We start from the raw sequence: 21733 nt of genomic DNA on the forward strand, positions 1-21733 counted from the left end.
TAGAAATAACACCTGATAATTAAGAGATGGTCATCTTGTTTGAGAGCCACACTTTAGCAGAAAAAAATAAAAGGGCAATCAAGAAGGACCCAAAGAGAAATAACATTTTGGTTTTCCAATAGACATAAGTCAAAGGATAAAAGAGCAACAAACTTTCTTTTCCTACACTTGCATTTGTCTTGTTCTCTTTTTAACCCATGCACTGCTGTGTTCCCGCTTAACCCCTGGATAAGTAGGACAAATGTTGATTAATATAGCAATGATTTCCATGGAAAAAAAGAATCATTACAGCAATAGTTAATGCAATTTCCCTAAAAATCAGACTTGGTCTCTTAAAAAAAAAAAAAAAGATGGCATTCAAGGTTTAAAACCCAGAATAATCTTACATTCTGTCTTTATAAAACAAAACAAAATAAAACCAAACAAAAACACTTGCTGTCCTCTAGAATTGTTATTTATGTAGTAAACACATCTTTGCCATGGTGAGGCATGTTATAGAATAAACTCACTGGGTCATCTCCATTTTGAAGCCACCATAATTTGATGCTGCACAGAGAAGTAATTAGGTGAATTTGAAAGCATAGTCTTAGGGGAGGAAAATAGGGCAGAACATATTCCAAGAAGGGATTGCAGGCTGCCTTAGCTACCCCTATTACACACAAAAGAATCTAAAAATAAAGATGGAGAACAGGCTGTTGAGGACTCTGTACTCAGTAGCTTGTAGCTTGCCTTGTCAGTCTAGTGTTTCTGCTTTCAAATTCTGGAAACTCTCTACCCTCAGACTGGGGAAGTGCTTTGTCAAAAGCCCAATTCTCAGTTTACACAGCCGAGAGAGACTGTAAACTTAGCTTTATAGGGGCATGGGGCTTTCATCTTTTTCTTTCTTTTTTTTTTTTAATTGCCTTCTCCAGTGTCCCTTATGCCCACACTCCTAACTCAAATTTAAATGTGTAAATGGAAGGACAAAAAAAATTCCACTGGAAGGTTCACCTTCGCAAACAAGTAAAACAAGATCTTAAGTGTATGGAGACAGGTCCTGAATTCAGGTCCTGAAATCAAATAGAGCTGAATCTGTGTCCCGTCATCTACTGTGTGCCACTTGGAGTAAGCACCTGGTTCAGCTCTCCATGTAGCTCCTGTCTAACCCCACGGAGAACAGGGCCTGGTCTATAAGTAAAAACTTACAAGTGCCTTTTTGCTGAAAACGATTAACATTATTGGCACAGAGCCTGCAGTTCCTACATCAGCAAGAGGGCAGAGGCTGCGGAGAACCAGGTCCTTGCTTAAGTGGCCTCATCTGTACTTGTAGTTCCCAAGGCTGGGGAAAATTCAAATTTGGGAAACATTTCTTTACAGCTCTCTCTCCTCTTTGAGGCTGCATCTAAGGGTCTTCTTCTTTTTTTTTTTTTTTCCCTCATAGCCGCGATGATGCTTTCCTATAGAGCCTGGCTCAGAGTGGGCCCTCAACATGTGAATGAATGGAGCATAGCTTCCAAGGCAGGGAGCCAGGATCATCTGAGACTCGAGCTTTGGTACCCAAGTTCTCCAGACGTAAGAACTGAAAAGTGTGGGGCAGAGTCATGGTGGGGAAATACTCCAGGAGGTCAGAACAGGATCAACTTGGATGATAAAAATGCAGATGCATCATGCCACTGACTACTAAGGCATGTGCTCCTAAGTAAAGTGGATTTTAATGCCTGTGGGACAAAGTTCAATGTGTTACAGGGAACATGAGGAAAAGACAGGGGGCCTTCTTGAGGACCCACTACCACCTTGGATTCTCTGCAGCATTATTTTCCTGTTTGACACACTCCTCCCTCCTGGTGCATTTTCATCAAGACTCCAGAAGGCTTTCCTGTTTGCATCACTTTCTTGTCCAGGAGAGAATGGCTTGGTTGACCTGCAGAACTCTCCCTGACTGCAGAGTCTCTGGACTCCTCTGAGGAAGATAATGGTGTTTCAAAGGACAGGTGCTGAAGCAATCTTGGCATGCCAGGCTAGAATCAGCAAGAACAGCCATCAAGGATGTGACTGCAGGAATTTTTTTTTTTTTCAGTTTTGTGCACCTGCTAGCAACCACTTATTCACCTGCTCAGTGTCTTGGCTGGACTTTTTTTTTTTTAATGAGACATTCACTAGGTGTATTTGGCAAACGATCTGTAGAAGCTATTTATTCTCTGCCTCCAAGGACTCTCAGGCTCCCATCAAATCATCCAGGCCTTTGCTGTTCCCTTCCTTATTTCTTGCCACCTGGTGTCCTGTCAGGCCAATTTTTGACTGCAGTGGTTTTTATCTGTAGAGTTGTGCCTGGCAGAATCACTTCTCCTGGCAAAGCTATGCTCTAGAGACAGTGACAGACATTTGGGCAATGGACGGCAGGGCCATGGCCCTGGGCTTGAGTGTCCTGCACAATTGCTGTGTGCACGCAACTGACCTGCAACACAGCACGCCTGGGGCTGTCTTCAGCAGTAGCAATCCTGCATGAGTTGTCCCTCAAGGCCACCCACAGCCCACACTGCTTGTGTGCATGCCAAGTCTCTTCAGCTGTGTCCAACTTTGTGCAACCCTATGGACTATAAGCTTGCCAGGTTCCTCTGTCCATGGGATTCTCCAGGCAAGAATCCTGGAGTGGGTTGCCATGCCCTCCTCCAGGGGAGCTTCCCTACCCAGGGACTGAACCCAGGTCTCCTGTGGCTCCTGCATTGCAGGCGGATTCTTTACTGCTGAGCCACCTGGGAAGCCTGCTTCTCCCCTCTCCCCCACTACACCCAGCATAATGTAGAGGTTAGGAACCTGGGCCCCCTTGTCAGGCTGTTTGCCTCCAAATTCTAGTTCCATCCCTTATTACCTCTGGGACCTTAGGCAAGACTCTTAACTTCCCTCAGCCTGAGTTTTTCCCTGTTGCTACCCTGCAAGGAAATCATACTGTCTCCCCTCCTTGACTATTGTGGGGGATTAAATTAAATAATTCCAGTAAAGCACTTGGCACATTGTCTGGCAAATCAGAAGTGCTCTACAAATGTTAACTCTTCTTTTAAAATTCATGGAAGTGTTTTTAGAACTTTGGGGATTTCACTTCTGTTGCTTTGAGTTTGTGCTTCCCTGTGGGGTTTTCTTGGCCTTAGTTTCTGAGGGATGGAGCATTTCAGGCAGAGGTTTGGGAGGAGTGAGGCAAAGCTACTGGAAGGTACTTTGAGACCTGAAATAAAACTCCCCAAGCTGGAGGCATAATGTTGGGGGATTAGGAAGTTTACAAGCTAGGAAATGATGGTCTCTGGGCTCTGCCAGCATCTCCTGTAGTCTGAGTACTCTGTTCTGCCTAAGGCCTCCCCTGGCTGTTCAAGCATCTGCTTAGACTGTATTTGTTTGTCTAACTGCCAGATCCTGGGGCACTCAGATGCTTATGTTCGTCTTGAAGCTGCTTAACTCCTCAGAATTGAAATATGAAAACCAACTGTAAAATAAGGGTAATGATCCAAAATCAGGCAGGCGAAATCAGGAGGCCATCACACTTATAACTGTGGACCCAAACAACCGTTTAGAAGTTCAGGCAGCAATAGAAAATTCTTTAGAATGAGCCAATTAACTTTGCAGCACATTGTAATTTTTGACATGTCTTTAGCATAGCTTTGTCAGCACTACCAAATACACTGCCAAATACAAAGCTTTTAAAGGCTGGCTTTTGTGGAGAATGGGCTGATATATCACTACCTTTCTTGGGAGTGAATCAGAAGCTGTCTCTTACTTTGGTCACTGTTTCTGAAAAACTTATTAAGAATGAAGAAATGAAGAATTAAGAATGAAGAAAAACTTATCACCATGAAAACAATTAGGTTAATATGCATATTGTCACCCTGCTTATTTAACTTATATGCAGAGCACATCATACGAAATGCTGGGCTGGATGAAACACAAGCTGAAATCAAGGTTGCTGGGAGAAATATCAATAACCTCAGATAAGCAGATGACACCACCCGTATGGCAGAAAGTGAAGAACTAAAGAGCCTCTTGATGAAAGTGAAAGAGGAGAGTGAAAAAGTTGGCTTAAAACTCAACATTCGAAAAACTAAGATCATGACATGCAGTCCCATCACTTCATGGCAAATAGATGGGGAAACAATGGAAACAGTGAGAGACTTTATTTTTGAGGGGTTCCAAAATCACCACAGATTGTGATTGCAGCCATGAAATTGAAAGACACTTCCTCCTTGGAAGAAAAGCTATGACCAACCTAGAAAGCATATTAAAAAGCAGAGACATTACTTTGCCAACAAAGATCCACCTAGTCAAAGCTATGGTTTTTCCAGTAGTCATGTTATGGATGTGAGAGTTGGACTATAAAGAAAGCTGAGCACCAAAGAATTGATGCTTTGAACTATTGTGTTGAAGAAGACTCTTGAGATTCCCTTGGACTGCAAGGAGATTCAACCAGTCCATCCTAAAGGAAATCAGTCCTGAATATTCATTGGAAGAACTGATGTTGAAGCTGAAACTCCAATACTTTGGCCACCTGATGTGAAGAACTGACTCATTGGAAAAGACCCCGATGTTGGGAAATATTGAAGGTGGTAGGAGAAGGGGACAACAGAGAATGAGATAGTTGGATGACATCACGAACCCGATGGACATGTGTTTGAGTAGGCTCTGGGAGTTGGTGATGGACAGGGAAGCCTGACATGCTGCAGTCCATGGGGTTACAAAGAGTCAGACACGACTGAGTGAATGAAGTGACTGATGGACTTAAAATTATAAGACTTCCCTTTACATACTCAATGATCTACAAGTTTTCCACAGTCAAAGATATTTTCTGGATCATTCTTTGACACCTAAGAGGCTCTAAAGTATGTTCCTACATCACAAAGCCTTTGAGAGGGCGTGTGTGCATGCTAAGTTGCTTCAGCTGTGTCTGACTCTTTGCAACCCCATGGACTGTAGCCCTCCAACCTCCTCTGTCCATGGGATTCTCCAGGTAAGAATACAGGAGTAGTTTGCCATGCCTTCCTCCAGGGGGTCTTCCTGACCCAGGGATCAAACTGGCATCTCTTATGTGTCCTGCACTGGCAGGCAGGTTCTTTACCACTAGCTCCACCTGGGAAGCTCCTTTGAGATGGCAGCATCCTCTAAAGCAGAATGGCCTAAGAGTTAAGAGGAGAGTTGGTACACCAAGCCTAGAGCTGCCTTAGGCAGCCCTACAGAACTCCAGATGAACCCACGGAGGAGTCATGCTACTTTTGCAACTCTGGAGACACAGTTACTAACACCAAAAAGAGATGTCCAAGAGTGCTAGACACAAAGAGGGGATCAGCATTTCTTGGAAGGGGGTTAGAAATTAAAAAGCATGAGTCTGAATGGTCCTTAAGAGAAGAATGAATCTAGGAGGCCCTTGTTTACTTGCTAAGTCATGTCTGACTCTTTTATGACCCCATGAACTGTAGCCCGCCCGGCTCCTCTGTTCATGGGATTCTCCAGGCAAGAATAACTGAATGGGTTGGTATTCCCTCCTCCAGGGGATCTTCCTGACTCAGGGATCAAACCTGCATCTCCTGCATTGGCAGGCAGATTCTTTTACCACTGAGCCACCTTCCTTGGGTCTGGTGTTTATTCAACCTGCAATGAAGAAGTAGGCTAAGCTTGGCAAGCATCCAGCTTCATCAATCTGATGACGACTATGTTGTCTTCAGTGGCTTCGACACAGCCCTTAGCAAGACCTGTGTAGAGTTTGGTTCCTACAGTTGCATCTACAAGAAGGTGAGCTTAGGGTTCTTTTGTTTTTGTTTTTTACTATCATTTTAATTCTAAATCTTGACCTTCAGCCCATCTGGAAACTTAACGTCACATGGTCCAAGCCTCTGTATTTTATAGATGGGGAAATGCAGTGGAGAGGAGGGGTAATTTGCTCAAGGTCGCACAGCTAGTGTGCAGGGGACCTGGGGTACAATCCAGTGTTCTAACTCCCTATTCAGTATTCTCTGAAGTATCCCCCAAAGTAAGCTTTTGTTGCCTCACCAACCCAGACTCTTGTTTAGATCTATGCAAACAAAGCATGTGGTAATGATTTTGAGGAGCTATCAAGAGTCCTGAATACACTGCAGTGTGGAAATGAAGTCTACAGCATTTTGATAAAGTTGCCACTTTTGTTCTTCCACTAAGGATTTGCCTCTGGAAACCTCTCAAGGAGTTAAAATTCTCTACAGTTGTCAGTAATTGTGTGTATGCATAAATAGGCAGAGCAATTCAATAGAGGAGTTAAATAAGTGATTAAGAGATATCCTGAAATCAATGGGAAATTGTCTTAGCTTAGCATAAAAGAAGGCATTTTGTTGTTGTTATTGTTGTTGTCAAGAGAGGCTTATTTTCCTTAAGTCTTTTGATGCTTTATTAATTGTGATAAGGATGGTTAAAAATTATATTTTCCTCTTAGGAATGGCATAGATTTAGAAAATTTCAGCTTGCCCGACACTCAGTGATTTTAAGAATATTACACACAATATTGAGATCTATATTTTTTTCTCCTCATAACCTTGATATGAATTCCAAGTCCAGTAATGTCTAGTTCACTGGGATGTTAGTAGAGTATGTCCCTGGAAAAATCTCAAAGATACTATGCTTTGTAAATAAAAAAGAAAGCAAATAAAGTGTAGACCCTTAAGAAATCACACATTTTTTAAGCTGGGCAGGGGAGAACAGTCCTCACACTTCAGCCCAGGGCTTGTGAAAACACAGATTGCTGGGCCCCTCTCCTGGAGTTTCTGATCTACCAAGTTCCCAGGTGATGCTGATGCTGCTGATTCAAGGACCACACTGTGAGACTCACTAGTTAAAAAGCAAAATCCAGGAGAAGGGCCCAGCAATCTGTGTTTTCACAAGCCCTGGGGATACATGTATATGTATGGGTGAGTCCCTTCACTGATCACCGGAAACTATCACAACATTGTTAATTGGCTACATCCCAATACAAAACGTTTTTTTGTGTTAAAAAAATTAAATATTAAAAATTAAAAAAAGGAGAAAAAAAAAAAAACCCAAACCTTCCCCTTTACAGCATCCCTAGAGAATTACACTGTGCTTAGAGAGCTGATGGAAGTATATGGCCTGGAGTCAAAGAAATGGGGTCCCAATGAGCAGTGAACTCAGGCTCATGACCTAGGCCACAAACCCAAGCAGTGGGTTACAAGCAGAGACCACACTTTGAATACGATTGGTGTAGAGACTGCAGAGGCAAAAAGCTTCTCAGGGAGCTCCTAGCCCAGTAAAGGGCATGAGTACAGAAACAGATGGTTTATAATACAGTGTGATAAACTTTAGGTATGGACTATATTATAAAGATGGGCTTCCCTGGTAGCTCAGTGGTAAAGAATCTGTCTGCAGTGCAGGACATGGGTTGAATCCCTGGGTTGGGAAGATCCCCTAGAGAAGGAAATACCAAACCATTCCAGTATTCCTGCCTGGGAAATCCCATGGACAGAGGATCCTGGAAGGCGACAGTCCATGGGGTTGCAAAGAGTCAGACACGACTCAGTGACTAAACAACAATATAAAGATAGTATGAAGAGTATCATACCTACTATTGAGTATTTTCTGTATATCACAGTGAATGCATGGTGTGTGCTGTTGTGTCTGACTCTTTGCGACCCCATGGACTGTAGCCCACCAGGCTCCTCTGTCCATGGAATTCTTCAGGCAAGAATACTGGAGTGGGTTGCAATTTCCTTCTCCAGGGGATCTTTCCGAGCCGGGGTTGGAACCCGAGTCTCCTTCATTGGCAGGTGGATTCTTTATCATTGCTCAACCTGGGAAGCCCATATCAGAGTATATATCCTGTAAATTGTATTAGGTATTTTACACAAATAAGCTAATTCAGTCCTCAACAATCCAAAGGTAAGCACTATTAGTATCAGCAGTTTAGAGATGAGGAGACTAAAGCCCAGAGAGGTTAAGTAACTTGCTCAAGGTCAGACAGCTAGTAAGGAGCAGAGGTAGGCTTAGGATTCAAATCCAGTCCTGTACTCTTATTCACTATACTACATCCTCAGAAAAGACTACAATCAACTCTTAGGTTGAGAGAGAGGGATGGAGAGAGAGAAAAAAAGAGCAAGGTGGGGAGGATAAAGAGAGGGATGGGGAGGGGAGAGAGAAGGAAAGAAATGATCAGGCAACAGATTCTAAAGATGACATCTGAGCTATGTATTGATGAAAAATAGAAAATAGGATACATTTGTATTGGGGGGCATTCTAGATATAGACTGTGATGACTTGGAAAATGCTCCTTGATTGGGATTAACAGATGAAGAAGATAAAGGGTGGGGGTTGATAGAGAAGAATAAACAGACATTTCAAAAGGTCTAGCACAGCCTAGCAAGGAGAATGTTTCCTTGGTGCTACCAAACAGACCACCACAAAAGTACCCGGGCAAGGTCAAGGCGCTACTGAGATGGAAGGCACTACCAGACTGGTGCCATCAGCTACATAATCTCTAGAGTCAGTCTGAGTTAATTTGCATCTCTTCCATTTATAAGCTATGAGGTCTTGGTCAACTTCCCCAACTACTTTCGGTGTTCATTCTTCCTCTCAATCATTTGCTGGTCAGAGCATCTTCTCAGATTGCTGTTGTAATGCCCACGTGAGGCAATACACATACTCTCCACAGTACTGGACAAGCAGTAAATGCTTAAAAAATTGTGATTTTATAAAACAGTAATTCCTAACACACCACATGTCAAGCATCATTCTAATACAGTGGTTTGCAAAATGTGGTTCCCCAGACCAGAGGATTCAGAATCATTTGGAAACTTTTTAGAAGGGTGCTGTCTCTGGCCCCATCCCAGAGCCACTGAATCTGAAAGTCAGGGGATGGGAACCAGCACTCTGTTTTAGCAAGTCCCTCCAGGTGATTGTGATGCCCGCAAAAGATTGAGAATAATTGTTGTAAGCATTTCATGTGAATTGACTTCATTACTTCCTCATGGCAACCCAATGAGGTAGGTACTATTTTCTCTATTTTAAAGATGAAGAAACTGAGGCACCAAAAGGTAAAGTAAGTGACAAAGGTGATATAACCAATAAGAAGTGGAAACACAAATTTTAACCTCATTTTAAAATTTTCAAAATTTCAAAAAATTTCTTCAGACAAGCCTTTCTGTCTCTTTTTACTTCCTCCCCTTTTCTGATATCATAGCCTGTTCCCATGTCTTCGTGCCTTTAGTGTTCTGTGCCAAAGCGAAATTACCACCTATTGCTTTATCTACACCTTTCTTGGACCCAGTTGCTCTCGAACATCCGTAATTCTTTGCATGAGGCTAGTCAGAGATGAAAGGGCGGGTGTACTGGCCATACCACTGGAGTGATTCTTTGTGTATTGCTTGCTGAGGTAGAGAAGTATGACATAGAAAACACCATTGTCAGCAGTGTCAACTTAGATTACAAAGGACAGTGACTGTTTGGGGAACCATTAGACAAATTATTTTGACCTGCTCTAACAATTTAAATATCTTTCATTTTATTTTGCAAATAAAAAAAATTTGAATTTCATCACTTGACCACACCATGAAACCATCTCTGGGCAGAAAGTACAATCCTGAGTGACCTTGAGCGATCAGATTTTTATCAATATGCTCTTAATCAGCAAGCATATTAAGGTCTGAATAGCATGAACTCTGCAGCCTGAAATGGTAATGGTGCCTGTTCTCCTTTCCTTAGTAAGCATACCTAACCTTCTTTATTTCTTAGCCACTTTGATGGATTCTTTTCAGGGCTGGCCAATATGTCATTAAAAAACACAGAATAAGCACTTTGAGCCAGATCTGAAGATTCTGATCATTTTGACCCCTACTAAAAGCTGGCTCCTCTTGAACAATTATAACAAATACTCTGCTAACTTTGGCTCTTAAATATTCAGATGGCAGCCATGCCTTATCTCTATACAAAAGGAAAAGGGAAAACCTAATGATCATCAGGGAGTGGATCTTTGTCAGAGTTTCTTGCTGATTATGACCTTTGTGGAGAGAAAGTTAAAATATGTAAGTATGTAGGAAAATATCCGATATTGTCATAGCACTACAAAGGAAGATGGAGATTATAGTTAAAAGAAAGCAATTCCTAAAGAATCATATTATATTCTAAAATGTATTTTTGTACCTTAAATAAATATTTCAAAATATCCTACAAGCTTCCTCACGACAGATTTTTAGAAAGAGGTGTGGTAGTCATTAGTTCTTGTACTTTTTTTTTTATTGAGGGGAAATTCATGTAACACAAAATTAATCATTTAAAGTGAATAATTCAGTGGCATTTAGTACATTTCAGTGTTGTGCAACCATGACCTCTATCTAGTTTGAAAACATTTTCATCACCTCAAAAGGAAACCTTTTACCAATTAAGTCATTATTCTCCACTCTCATCCCCCAAGCTTCTGACAACAATCAATCTGCTTTCTATCCCTTATGAATTTATTTATTCTGGATATTTCATAAAAATGGAATAATACATATAAATGGAATAACACAATAGGTGACCTTTTGTGTCTGGCTTATTTCACTTAGCATGTTTTCAAGGTTCATCCATGTTGCATCACATATCAGTACTTTATTCCTTTTTTATGGCTAAATAATATTTCATTATATATATTTACCAGAACTTGTTTACCCATCATCTGATGGATATTTGGGCTATTGTGAACAGTGCTGCTGTGAATTTGTGTGTATAGTATTTGAATATCTGTTTTAAATTCTTTGGAGTATGAAACCCAAGAGTGAAATTTCTGGGTGATGTGGTAATCCTATATTTAACTTGTTGAGGAACAACAGTAGTTAAGTCACTTTATGTTCCTACCTGGAGTGTATGAGGGTTCCAATTTCTCCAAATTCCCACCAACACTATTTTCCAATAATTTTTTTTAGCTATCTTGGTGGTGGTTTAGTCACTAAGTTGTGTCCAACTCTTGCGACCCCATTGACTGTAGCCTGCCAGCTCCTCTGTCCATGGGATTCTCTAGGCAAGAATGATGGAGTGGGTTGCCATGTCCTTCTCCAAGGGATCTTCCAGACCCAGGGACTTAAACCAAGTCTCCTGCATTGCAGGCAGATTCTTTACCAGCTGAGCTATGAGGGAAGCCCTTTAGCTATCTTAGTGGGTGTGAAATAGTAACTCATTGTGGCTTGTTTTGCATTCCCTAGTGACTAATGATATTGAGTATCTTTTCACATTTTTGTTGGCTATTTGTATATCTTCTTTGTAAATATGTCTACTAAAGTCCTTAGCCCATTTTTGAACTGGGTAGTCTCTTTTATTGTTGAGTTTTATATATATATATATCCTGCATACTAGACTCAACAGATACAGAATTTGCAGTTTTTTTTTTCTCATTCTGTAGATTGTCTTTTGATCACAATAATTTCATTCTCCTCTTTTCAATCATGTTATAGGACTACATTTCTCCTTGATAAGAGAGTAATGTGTGGAAGAGCTTCTAGGTGGAAGCTCTAGGAGGTAGTGTTCTATCTGATGTAAGTAAACCCAAGTGAATGTCCCAGCAATAGGTAACACTCTAGATCACAATTTTTGTCAGCTTGAGTTTTGGAATGAAGACGAAATGCAGTTGAGTCTGCCAGTTAAGATCAGTTCAGTTCAGTTCAGTCGCTTAGTCATGTCCGACTCTTTGTGACCCCATGGACTGCACCATGCCAGGCTTCCCTGTCCATCACCAACCCCCGAAGTTTACTCAAACTCATGTCCATTGAGTTGCTGATGCCATCCAAGCATCTCATCCTCTGTCTACCCCTTCTCCTCCCACCTTCAATCTTTCCCAGCATCAGGCTGTTTTCCAATGAATCAGTTCTTCGCATCAGGTCACCAAAGTATTGGAGTTTCAGCTTCAGTATTAGTCCTTCCAATAAATATTCAGGACTGATCTCCTTTAGGATGGCCTGGGTGGACCTTGTTGCTGTCCAAGGAACTCTCAAGGGTCGTCTCCAACACCACAGTTCAAAAGCATCAATTCTTTGGTGCTCAGCTTTCTGTCCAACTCTCACATCCATACATGACTACTGGAAAAACCATTGCCTTGACTAGATGGACCTTTGTTGGAAGGTAATGTCTATCTATGTTTTTTAATATGCTGTCTAGGTTGGTCATAGCTTTTCTTCCAAGGAGTAAGTGTCTTTTAATTTCATGGCTGCAGTCACCATCTGCAGTGATTTTGGAGCCCCTCAAAATAAAGTCTGTCACTGTTTCCCCATCTATTTGCCATGAAGTAATTTACATATAAGCAAAAAAGCTTTGTTTTAGTCTTAAATTTTCTTAAAGTTGCTTATTGAAGAGACAATTTTATGCCTCCATTAAGTATTCTTGACACTCTTTTCAATTATTAGTTGACTCAGTTCTCATCTTAAACTGAATTTCCTGACCCATGCAAACTACATTATAGAATTGGGGGCCTATGTAGATTTTATGCAGCTTTGCAAAGAAGGTGAGGATAGCTCAACAGTTTCAGAAATTATTGTTCCTAGAATATGTCTTGGGATAGTGAAGGACTCACTTCCTTCATAGTGATAGTATAGATAGGATAGTATGGCCTCACAGGCTGTGTGCTACAACTGAATGACACTTCCAGGACTAGAGTCATGGGGTCCTTAAAATATGACCAATGGACCAAATCCAGCCACCACCTCCTTTTGTAAATAAAGTTTTATTTAAGCACAACCACATTTACTGATATATGGCCTACAAGCTAAAAATATTTACTATGTGTTCCTTTATAGGAAAAAAAAAAGCCATCCTCTGACTTGAACAACATACAGCAGACCTTGTCTTTAGGCCTTGTGAGAGCTGCTACATGTGCGGAAACTGACTTGAAATTGACTACCCTTACCTCTGTTGCTGCTGCTGCCAAGTCGCTTCAGTCATGTCTGTGTGACACTTCAGTCGTGTCACTCTGTGTGACCCCAGAGACGGCAGCCCACCAGGTTCCCCCATCCCTGGGATTCTCCAGGCAAGAACACTGGAGTGGGTTGCCATTGCCTTCTCCACCCTTACCTCTAAACAATAGAAATACAGCAGGCTTTTTTTGCCCCTTTTACTTGCACTTGGGGAGCATGCAGACCAGTGACCATAGTTTCTATAACAATTAAGGGAAGAGGGTGTGGGTGGGACAGGAGTTCACAGACACACAGAACAAAGATGAGTGGCTCACACTTGTTAGATTCCTCATACCATATTGTCATCAACAGTTGGAAGTCACTATGCAAAACTGAGATAAATGGGAAGTCTTTGCATCCATGCAGGTTCTTGCTGCTTTATCTTCTGTTTTATGCTATTGTTGTTGTTCAGTCACTCAGTCATGTCCAGCTGTTTGCAAACCCATGGACTGCAGCACTCTAGGCTTTCCTGTCCTTCACCATCTTGTGGAGCTTGCTCAAATTCATGTCCATTGAGTCGGAGATGCCATCCAACCATTCATCTTCTGTCATCCCCTTCTCCTCCTGCCCTCAATCTTTCCCAGCATCAGGGTCTTTTCCATTGAGTTGGCTCTTTGCATCAGGTGGCCAAAGTATTGGAGCTTCAGTTTCAGAACAGTCCTTCCAATGAATATTCAGGGTTGATTTCCTTTAGGACTGACTACCTTGATCTCCTTGAAGTCCAAGGACTCTCACGAGTCTTCTCCAACATCATAGTTCAAAAGCATCAATTCTTCGGTGCTCAGACTTCTTAAGGGTCCAACTCTCACAGCCATACGTGACTACTGGAAAAACCATAGCTTTGACTAGATGGGCCTTTGTCAGTAAAGTAATATCTCTGCTCTTGAATATGCTGTCTAGGTTTTTCATACCTTTTCTTCCAAGGAGCAAGTGTCTTTTAATTTCATGGCTGCAGTCACCATCTGTAGTGATTTTCGAGCCCAAGAAAATAGTCTCTCACTGTTTCCATTGTTTCCCATCTATTTGCCATGCAGTGATGGGACTGGATGCCATGTTCTTAGTTTTCTGAATGTTGAGTTTTAAGCCAACTTTTTCATTCCCCTCTTTTACTTTCATCAAGAGACTCTTCAGCTCTTCTTCACTTTCTGCCATAAGTGTGGTGTCATCTGCATATCTGAGGTTATTGATATTTTTCCTGGAAATCTTGATTCCAGCTTGTGCTTCATTCAGCCTGGCATTTCTTATGATGCACTCTGCATATAAGTTAAATAAGCAGGGTGACAATATACGGCCTTGACATACTCCTTTCCCAATTTGGAATTAGTTCATTGTTCCATGTCCAGTTCTAACTGTTGCATCTTGACTTGCATACAGGCTTCACAGGAGGCAGGTAAGGTAGTTTGGTATTCCCATCTCTTTAAGAATTTTTCAGTTTGTTGTGATCCACACAGCAAAGTCAAAGGCTTTGGCATAGACAGTGAAACAGAAGTAGATATTTTTCTGGAATTCTCTTGCTTTTGAATAGATGGTTTTCTATATCTGTTGTCCTTAAACAAACTTAACATTTTAAAATTATACACATGTATCCATTAATCACATTACTGGACTACAATACAAAAGCAGATTTATCAATCTATATTGATGGCTAATAGTCTTATGAGGATGTATGGTATAAAGGTATTTACTTGGAAAGTTGCTCCTGATTACTTTTTCTAGGTGGTGAACTTGTTGAAGACAAAGACCATATCTTATACTGCTTTCACCTAAAGAGGATTAAGTGCTAGGCGGCTCAATAAAAGCTTTTGAGTATGGAATAAAAATAACACAGTCTAACTGGGCAATCAAGCATGATTGAATGTTTTCATTAATTCATTGTTTTAATGAGGGAAAAATTCAGAACATTTTCTACTTCTTATAATTTTATGTATTCTCTTATAGAAAAAAATGTAAGTGAAATAGTAATAAACTCAAATAAGTGCAACTAGAATGGTGTATTTGCTGTTAAAAGCACATATAAGGACTATTACGGTAGACTATATCCATGATCTGTAGTCATAGCCATATTCATAAAAAGCTCAGGGACTTAAGCATGCTTGAACTGCCCCAGACTAACAAGGAAACTCTGTGCTCTTATTTCTTACAAATGGCCTGTCAAAAAAAGAAAAAGTCAGAGCCTGTCAATATCAGAAAACTCAACGTCCAATTACTCAGAAAGATGATGCTTTTTTATAAACTCAAATATGCTTTATAACCAAATGTGAATTGTGATTCCAGTCTACAAAGTTGATTCATGAAAGGTAGTAAAGCTAGCATAATGCCAACTATATACTGCATAAGGAGCCCTAGCTCTGCCTTGGTTCCTGACTCATTTGCAAAAGGTATAAAGCCAAAAGATTAATTCAATAATTCTTCCCACCATATGCCAGACATTGTTGAAAGCATTATAAGTACAATGTTGAATACTATAAGCAAAGTCCATGCCCTCAGGGAGTCTTTTTTCTACCTACTGGGGAAAGACATATTAAGTAATTAATTTATTTCAGTATAATAATCATATAATAAGTGATAAAGTACTGGGTGCTATGAAAGTATAGATGAATAATATTGAAATGACAGTGAGAGATCAAGTCAGATCTCCCTGAGAAATTACACTAATATCTAATAGATGGATTGAAGTTGACTCAGCATAGAGGGAAGTGGGGAGCTGAGAAGAGTAGAGGTGAAGAATATTCCAAGGAAAGGGAACAACAAATGTAAAGGTACCAAGATGGAAGCAGCTGCAGAGGGGAAATTAGAATTTTAGACAGAATAGATGAGTTTTCAGAAAAATGTATATTCACAAAAAATAACTTGAGAAATAGCCTGACTTACATAAAATTCGGCTTAAGAGGTAGGTAGAGGTGATGTCATGAATAGTTGTGTGCTGAACATTTTGAACCACATAAATAATTTTAGAGCAATAAGATGTCATAAAAGGATTTTGAGCAAGATAATAGCATGATCAGATTTAGGTTTTCTTTAAAAATATCACCAGTCCCAGGAGTAGAGACAGAGTGAAGACAGTTGCCCAGTTGAGATACAATTCACTTCTTTCCTTTGCCATGTTTTCATTTGTAGGGAGCATTGTGCAGTGTAATAACTACTACTGGTGATAAATAGTAGTTTCACATGTAGTACACTCACATGTAGAAGAATGAAACCCCTACCCTACACCACTTACAACACTGGGACGACCCAGAGGGATGGTATGGGGAGGGAGGAGGGAGGAGGGTTCAGGATGGGGAACACATGTATACCTGTGGTGGATTCATTTTGATTTTTGGCAAAACTAATACAATTATGTAAAGTTTAACAATAACCCTGTGTACGAGACAGCAAAAGAGACACTGATGTATAGAACAGTCTTATGGACTCTGTGGGAGAGGGAGAGGGTGGGAAGATTTGGGAGAATGGCATTGAAACATGTGTAACATCATGTATGAAATGAGTTGCCAGTCCAGGTTCGATGCACGATACTGGATGCTTGGGGCTGGTGCACTGGGACGACCCAGAGGGATGGAATGGGGAGGGAGGAGGGAGGAGGGTTCAGGATGGGGAACACATGTATACCTGTGGCGGATTCATTTTGATATTTGGCAAATCTAATACAGTTATGTAAAGTTTAAAAATAAAATAAAATTAAAAAAAAAAAAAAAAACTAAAAAAAAAAAAAAAAAAAAATAAAATAAAATTAAAAAAAAAAGAAAAGAGGATAAATATCCCTAATTATTAGAGAAATGCAAATCAAAACCTCAATGAAATATCACCTCACATCTGTCAGAATGAAAGTGAAAGTGAAAGTTGCTTAGTTGCATCCGACTCTTTGTGACCCCATGGACTATACAGTTGATGGAGTTCTCTAGGCCAGAATATTGGAGTGGGTAGCCTTTCCCTTCTCCACGGGATCTTCCCGACCCAGGGATCGAATCCAGGTCTCTCACATTGCAGGCAGATTGTTTACCAGCTGAGCCACAAGGGAAGCCCAAGAATATTGGAGTGGGTAGCCTATCCCTTCTCCAGGGGATCAAACTCAGGAATTGAACCAGAGTCTCCTGCATTTCACATGGATTCTTTACCAACTGAGCTATCAGGGAAGCCATCTGTCAGAATGGCTATTATCAAAAAGACAAGAAATAACAAGTGTTGGCAAAGATATGGAGTAAAAGGAACATTTGGGCACTGTTGGTGGGATTGTAAATTGGTTCAGCTCCTATGGAGTTTCCTCAAAAAATTAAAAATAGAACTATCATATGATTCAGCAATTCCATTTCTGGGAATATGTCTGAAGGAAACAAAAGCGCTGTGTGGAAAGTTATCTGCACCATCACGGTAACAGAATTATTTAAAATATCTAACACATGGAAACAACTTAAGTGTTCCTCAATGGATGAATGGATAAAGAAGTTGTAGTATGTATATTCAATGGAAACATTGTTCAACTCTTAAAAATGAAGAAATCCTGTCATTTGTGACAGCATGGATGGAACTTGAGGGCGTTATGCTAAGTGAAAAATACTGTACGAGAAATATAAAAAAAAATTCTTAAAAAAAGAGAGGAAGAAGGAAAAAACAAACTCATAGAAAAAGAGACTAGATTTGTAGGTTATCAGAAATATGGATGGTGAAAGGGTAGGGGAATTGGATGAAGGCAGTGAAAAGGTACAGACTTCCAGTTATAAGATAAATACATTCTGGCAATGTAATGTACAACCTAATGACTGTAGTTAACACTGCTGCTGCTGCTGCTAAGTTGCTTCAGTCATGTCTGACTCTGTGCGACACCACAGACAGCAGCCCACCAGGCTCCTCTGTCCACAGGATTCTCCAGGCAAGAATACTGGAGTGGGTTGCCATTTGCTTCTCCAGTTAACACTGCTACAGGGTATATGAAAAATTTTAGATAGTATATCCTAAGAGTTCTCATCACAAAAAGAAAAATTCCTTTTTTTTTTTTTTTAAATTTTGTATCTATATGAGGGCTTCCCCAGTGGCTCAGATGGTAAAGAATCCATCTGCCAATGCAGGAGACATGGGTTCCATCCCTGATCCAGGAAGATCACACATGCTACAGAGCAACGAATAAGCCCATGTACCACAACTATTGAGACTGTGCTCCAGAGCCCAGGAGCCACAGCTACTGAGTCCATGTGCCCAAACTACTGCAGCCTGTGTGCCCTGGAGCCCACGGTCCCCAATAAGAGAAGCCACCACAACGAGAAGCTCACGCATGGCAACTAGAGAGTAGTCCCTGCTTGCCACAACTAGAGAAAAGCCTACACATGCAACGAAGACCCAGTATTGCCAAAAATAAATAAATAAAAACCTCTTATTAAAAAATTCTATATCTATATGAGATGATGAATATTACCTGAACATTGTAGTAATCATTTCACAATATATATAAGTCAAATTATGATGCTATATACTCTAAACTTATAGAGTGCTATATCTCAATTATACCTTAATAAAAATCAAGGGAAAAAAAATGAGAGCTAAAAGATAAGTACGGTAAAAGTAAGCTAAATAAAAGAAAGTGTTAGTTGCTCAGTTGTGTCTGACTCTTTGCAACCTCATGTAACCCGCCAGGCTCCTCCTTCCATGGAGTTTACCAGGCAAGAACACTGAAGTGGATAGCCAGGCCCTCCTCCAGGGGATCTTCCTGATCCAAGGGATTGAACCCGGGTCTCCTGCATTGCAGGAAGGTTCTTTACCATCTGAGCCACCAGAGAAGTCAAGCTAGGAAAAGAGGGAGGCAAAAAGTATCACAGGCAGAGGAAACTGTGTGCAAAGATTGGGATTTCAGAAAGAGCAGCATCCATGGTAGATGCGATTCACAGCCTCAATATCTTTTCTTACCATGAATATGATTTAAATTTTGTTCAGATATCCAAATCGATCTCTGGATAATCAGGAGAATTTTGATTAGTTTAAACTAGTGTGTGGCATTTCCTTGGTGACTATTATTTGTTCAGCCCAATACAATTTAAAGGGAAAGATGTAGTCCATGCTTCAAGGAGAGATTTTCCTTTCTCTTTCTTGCTGGATGTGATTAAAAAAAAAAAAGCAACAACTTATAACCCTTATTTCCCTTGCTACACTAGCCTTAACATGCCAAACTGTGGAGAGCTTAACACAAAACTGAAATAAATTGAAACATTTCATAGTAGTAATTGAGTGACAATTGATTCTTATCATATCTAGAGCCTTCCATTCTTTGGACCTCTAGTTTTAGTTCATATTCTCATTACTTGAGCTAGTTTGAGTAGGTGTTTTCTGTCTAAAATCACAAGTATTCTGACTGATAGAGTATTTGACAGGGTAGAAGCAATTCAGTATAACAAGACTGAAGTAAAACAAAATACAGCTGGAGAAGTAGGCAGAGGCAAAGTCTGTGGACCTTGTTTCTGGAGGCAATACACGCTAAGTTCAGGGCATCTATATAGAAAGAGTTCTTCCACCAAATAGGCACACAATGAGGGATAGGAAGATATAGCAGACTTATGACATGTAGAACTTTGTTCTTATAAACACCGAAGCTCAGTCCATTTAGTTACTTTATTGTGGTTACACTACATCCATTTTATTTATATTCTATATCAGAGGTAAATTATATATTTTGTGAGGGTTGAGTAACTGCCTTTTGAGTACAGTAAGGGATATGGAAATAATACTGGAGAGCTTGATACTGTTTAGTGGTCACAGTCAGATCCTAAAGGCCTTTAAAAAATTATTCCAGAATGAAAAACAATGTAATAAGGTAGGGAGAACTGATCTAGGAGATCAAAACTTTCCAATTACATGAAGAACAGATCAAATAAAATGAAAAACCAAAGTTTAGAAGAAAACTGTGAGTGGGGGTGGTGATGGAAGTATTATAAAAATTGTCCAATCTCTCTCCCTTTTTACAGTAGAGCGGAACAATATTTTTTAAAATAATGAAAAGGGGAAATTCAGCAATTTGAAAAATCTTACATCAGTAGTACACATACATGGCCTTGCTAGTGACATCCACATGCCACCTTGATACTTCTTAGAAAGAGATTCAGTTCTCTTTAATTTAGTAAGGCAAGGCTAGTAGCTCCATAGGCTTGGTGATAAATGTTGCAAAGGGCTCTTGATCCTATACTTGGTGTACCCCTGGATCCCTCTTGAGGGAGGAGAGACTGTCTTTAGGCAGTCTGCTCCCAAGATAATGTCAGCCACTATTTGAGAGAACAGGAATATTTATTTTCTTAAGTCCAAATATTTAATATCCAAGATTAAGAAGATAAATCTGTATTCCCATCATTAACAAACTGGACTCTGTTTGCTTTCTTATTTTTTTTAAGGTAAAATTGAAATACCATTTGTTACCATTATTTTACTTACCAGTATAGACATTATTGATATCTTTAAGGCTGATCTTCCTGGTATCATGTAATGACTGAATGTATCTAACTTGCAATAATTTAAATTTGACAAGCATATAAAGGAAAACTATGTTGTTAAAAGTTTCCTGAAGATATAGATTTTTATTATTTATTTTCTTTTTGACTAGTAAGAGTTTACAATTAAAAGTAATGGGAAAACTCTGAGTGTAATAAAGTATCTTCAAATTAAAAAAAAAAAAAACTGTTGACAAACTATAGAGCAAGTGAAACTGTCACTCATTGCTGCTGCTGCTAAGTCGCTTCAGTCGTGTCCAACTCTGTGCGACCCCAGAGACAGCAGCCCACCAGGCTCCCCTGTCCCCGGGGTTCTCCAGGCAAGAACACTGGAGTGGGTTGCCATTTCCTTCTCCAATGCATGAAAGTGAAAAGTGAAAGTGAAGTCGCTCAGTCGTGTCCGACTCCTAGCGGCCACATGGACTGCAGCCTCCCAGGCTCCTCCATCCATGGGATTTGCCAGGCAAGAGTACTGGAGTGGGTTGCCATTTCCTTCTCCAGTCACTCATTGCTAATGGGAGTGAAATGGGTATAATCATGTCAGAAAATGGTTTGGTAGTATCTACTTATGCTAAAATTATGTGTGCTCTATGATACAGCAATTCCTCTCTTAGATTAATAAGCAAAACACTGTGCTCACGTGCTCATGCATACTCTGTTGTGTCAACTTTTTGCTGCCCCATAAACTGTAGCCTGCCGGGCTCCTCTGTCCATGAGATTTCCCAGGCAAGAATACTGAAGTGTCTTGCCATTTTCTATTCCAGGGGAATCTTCCCAACCTAGGGATTGAACCTGTGTCTCTTGCATTGACAGATTCTTTACCACTGAGTTACCTGGGAAACCTGTTCATATGCTCACCAGACCCCAAATAGAAATTTCCTAAATACTCAATGTAGAATGGATAAATGAATTGTAGTATGCTTACACAACTGAATATTATAAAGAGACATAACAACCTACAACTAACTATATGATGATACAGATGAATCTTATAAATATAATGTTACATGAAAGAAAGAAACCACATACAAATGCATACATTATATGTAACTACAAAAACAGTTAAAACTAATCTATGCTGTTATAAATTAAGATAGTGGTTACTTTGGTGGTAGTGACTAGAAAGTGTTCTGAAATGGGATGATGTGTTCTGAAATGGCTTCTGGGATGTTGGTATTATGCATGTGTAAATAGAAAGAGGAATATGTGTAATAGAAAAGAATCCATGGGATTCTCCAGGCAAGAATTCTGGAGTGGTTTGCCATTTCCTTCTCCAGGGGAAGCTTCCTAACCCAGGGATCGAACCGAGGTCTCCTGCATTGCAGGCAGACACTTTAACATCTGAGCCACCAGGGAAGC

At 40.3% G+C, this 21733-nt stretch overlaps 1 protein-coding gene across 14 annotated transcripts in view; it reads right to left on the minus strand.

The window, feature by feature from the left end:
- The window catches only part of LOC129639432 (late histone H2B.L4-like), a 94512-nt gene that overhangs the window by 70936 nt on the left and 1843 nt on the right, over positions 1 to 21733 (minus strand). The gene's annotated exons all lie outside the window — the stretch shown is intronic.

The sequence above is a fragment of the Bubalus kerabau genome, chromosome X (genome assembly GCF_029407905.1).
Source record: "Bubalus kerabau isolate K-KA32 ecotype Philippines breed swamp buffalo chromosome X, PCC_UOA_SB_1v2, whole genome shotgun sequence".
In the NCBI taxonomy this organism is placed as follows: Eukaryota; Metazoa; Chordata; class Mammalia; order Artiodactyla; family Bovidae; genus Bubalus; species Bubalus kerabau.